The sequence below is a fragment of the Mandrillus leucophaeus genome, unplaced genomic scaffold (assembly GCF_000951045.1).
Source record: "Mandrillus leucophaeus isolate KB7577 unplaced genomic scaffold, Mleu.le_1.0 Scaffold20, whole genome shotgun sequence".
Taxonomy (NCBI): domain Eukaryota; kingdom Metazoa; phylum Chordata; class Mammalia; order Primates; family Cercopithecidae; genus Mandrillus; species Mandrillus leucophaeus.
In genome coordinates, this window is record NW_012102032.1 from 5186749 (window position 1) to 5190663 (window position 3915).

The following is a 3915-nucleotide window of genomic DNA, read 5'->3' on the forward strand; positions in this document are numbered from 1 at the left end:
AAGAAGAAGAAAAGGAAAAAAAGAAAGAATGAAGGAAGGAAGGAAGGAAGGAAGGAAAAGAGAGAGAGCATGGGCTCTAGCCACAGACTGCGTGGTTCAAATCTCATGAGTGCCACTTTGTAACTGTGTCATGTTGGGAAAGTTATTTAAACCTTCTTTGCTTCAAGTTTTCCATCTGTAAAATGGGTAGAATAACAGTCCCAGCTCAGAGGTATATGATTAAGTGAACAAACAGCTATAAAACACTTAGAGCAGGTGCCTGGCATTTAGCAAGCACTCAATAAGGACAACTGTTCCTATTCCCACCGCAGCAGCAGCGCCTATTATATTCCCCACTTCCCTAGACCTTTCTGTGGTAGTGGAGTTTGCAGGAATCCTCATCTGCACTATCTTTCATTGCATCTCCTCCTGGCCACTGTTGCTTATATCTGCCATATTGATGAGAAAGGAGTGTGAAGGTGATCAGGGTTTTCCGGAGGGTCTATGATGGGGCTTGGCATCTTGGGAGAAGTCAACATTACAAATGGTGGCATTCAATGGCAAAAGCCTTTATGAAGGTCTCCGAAGGAGGGAGGAGTTGCTAAAATGGAGACCTGTTTAAAGCTGGAGGAAAGGGGGAAACATATGGTTCATGGTAAATGAGCTTGACTTCGTTTAGTCCATGTTAGCTAATAAAAGCTTCCCGGAAGTTCGCAAAGCAACTCCTGTTGCTGACCTGACACTGCAGCTGCAGTCAGGGTTCAGCCAACCTGCATAGCAACACGCTGAGGTGAGGCCAACTGGCTTCCCAGATAACACAGAAGGAACAAATCCCAGAGTTTGTTTAATTCCGGCCAAACTTAATCAAATGTAGAAAAAAAAATGGATGTTCCTAGGAGGTCTGAGAGCTGTTGAGAATATGTGTATAGTAAAGCAGACTAGGGCAGGGGAGTCAGCGGATCATCTTGTGATTAAATCAGATGGACAGGACTTTGCCAGGCGCTTTTCGTATTAGTTCACCCTCCCAACAATCCCACTAGCAAAGTGTTATTCACCTCTTTAACAGAAAAGTTAAATAATTTTCCTGCAGTGATCCAGCCAGGAAGGGGTAGAGCTGGGATTGGAGCTGGTCTATTTGACTCTAGGACCTAAACTGTTTCTGTGGATCAAAAAGATGGATAGGCTGGGTGCAGTGGCTCACCCCTGTAATCCCAACACTGGGAGGCAGAGGTGGGAAAATTGCTTGAGCCCAGGATTTCGAGACCAGCCTGGGCAACATGGTGAGACTCAGTCTCCAAACAAAATAAATAAAATAAATAAAAAATTAGCCAGGCGTGGTGGGATGTGCCTGTGTTCTCAGCTACTTGGGAAGTTGAGAGGGGAGGATCACTTGAGTCCAGGAAGTTGAAACTGCAGTGAGCTGTGTTTGCAACACTACGCTTCAGCCTGTGCAACAGCAAAACCCTACCTTGAAAGAAAAATTAAAAAGATGGATAGCAGTGCTGAGCTTTGGGGCCGTTCATGGCACTGTTCTGTGTTGTCGTTAGCAAATAATAACAACAATGAACATTTATTGCCCTGTGCTAAGACTCTTATGTATATCATTTCATTTGCTTCCCCTAGCAACCCTATAGAGAGGGTACTACTATTGCCTTGCTTTTGCAGATAAGATTAAGGTACGGGGAATCTGCATAATGTGTCCAAGGTCACGCACCTAGTAAATGGCAGAGCTAGGACTCAAGCCCAGGGAGTCTCCAAAACCCATGCATTCATGCCGCATGCTGTTCTCCCACCAGAAACAGGAACCAGCAGCTCTTGGCACTAACCCTAACCCCAACAGTTCTAAAGTCCTGTTCAAGGGCAGGAGGAGGGACTTGCAGGTCCACCTAATTCCTGCATGAGCTTTGGAACCAGGCAGCGCTAAATTCACACCGAGCCTGGCAACTCATGGTGAGGACTGCTTCTCAGCTTGGCCTCCAGCCTCCTCTTCTCCACCCAGATCCAGCTGTGGCTGCCTGCTCCTTTCTGCCATTTTCCAGGATTGTTATGTGAACACACAGGGAAACAAAAGTGCTACAACCCCGTCTGTGTCCAGCCCCGTCCTCTCTTGCTTTCCGCCCAACATCAACAGACCACAGCGCCCCCTCAGTTTCCCCAGAAAGAGGTTGCTCACCTACACTCACAATAGTGAATGATGTGAAATTTACTGAAAGTTTCAAGGCAGAGGTGGGGAAGGGGATCTACTGAAAACAATTTCATTTTTATTCTTCCATACTTCTTTTTAGCCTACCACCCATTTCTTGTCACCCCACCACCACCACCACCACCTGGCTTTTCTCCCCACACATTCCCTGCCATGGTAGGGGTGGTGACCCAGAGGGGCTTCTCTCTTCTCCACGTCTTGCTCTTCTCTTCGGTTTTTCTTGGACCCCTGCTCCAGTTAACCACCATCTTTTCTTATCCAGCACACCTTTGGGTGCCTCCCTCCAGCCCAGGTGGTTTGTTAAAGTGTTTCTTCTGAGTAAGTGCCATTCTTTCCCTGCAAGGGGCTTCCTTGGCCAGTAACCATTTGTTAATGCTCTTTAGTAAAAGGACAACGATGAAAATGGCCATTATAGCCAGAGCTGTAGTGCTTATCTTGGGAAGGGAAGCGCGACAGACTTTGCCTGCAATGGCCTTTCCCCCACTTCCTCCATTTCCAAAGGTCACTGGTTTCAAAGGTCTTGGCAAGTCTGCCCCGAGCTCCTCTTTCCCCATCTGTGGGTTTCTAGCTCCTCCTAACAGCAAGAGGGATTTGTCTCTGAAGGTTGCCAAAGGGAGTGGCAAGAACCTCTCAGAGAGCAATTACGCTGAAGAGCCCTCCCTGGAGAACAGGCTCTTTCTCTTCCAAATTGGAAAATCCTCACATTGCGCCAATTAGTCCAGAGGGCACTTGGAACTTCACCAGCCGAAACACTCACAACTCTTAAAGGGAAAATGAACAAGGAACAAAGGCAACCTTCAAGGGGCCGTGGCAGGAGCCAGGTGGCTTTTAGACAAAAAGCACAAGGTAAGAACGAGCTGTGACCCTGGTGGAACACGGCGTTAAATCCATCTCAGAAACAACCGTCACTGATTAAAGTTAAATTCGGGGTTTCTTTCCCTGAGAAAGTGTAGATTTCATTGCCAAATGCTACAGCCAACCCCATTACCCTGGAGGTGAAATGTCTATTTTGAAAAAGACGTAACATCAGAAACATCTTGCTGCCCATAAGTGAAGGGATTATATGATCCACTGAAGGTTAATTATTTATTATAGTAACAGAATGGCTCCAGCCTGGACAACATAGAGAGACCCTGTCTCTACCAAAAATTTAAAAATTGACTGGGTGTAGTAGTGCTTACCTGTGATCCCAGCTACTTGGGAGGTTGGAGGATCACTTGAGTCCAGGAGGTCGAGGCTGCAATGAGCTGTGATTGTGCCACTGCACTCTAGCCTGAGTGATAGAGCAAGACCGTGTCCCCCCGCCCAAAAAAAAAGAATGACTGTCCGGGCACTGCACAATGACTCACATCTGTAATCCTAGCACTTTGGGAGGCTGAGGCCAGTGGATTGCTTGAGCTCAGGAGTTTGAGACCAGCCTGAACAACATGGTGAAACCCCATTTCTACAAAAAATACAAAAAAATTAGATGGGCATGGTGGCTTATGCCTGTATTCCCAGCTACTAGAGGGCTAAGGTGGGAGGATCCCTTGAGCTCAGGAGGCAGAGGTTGAAGTGAGCCGAGATTGCGCCACTGTACTCCACCCTGGGTGACAGAGTGAGACCCTGTCTCAAAAAAAAAAAAAAAAAAAAAGAATGGCAAACATGGTTACATGTTCCTTTTTAATCGTATTGGCTTTGGGATGCAGTGTAAGATTTATTTTGAAATATATTTGCTGCCTTTCTTACACTTT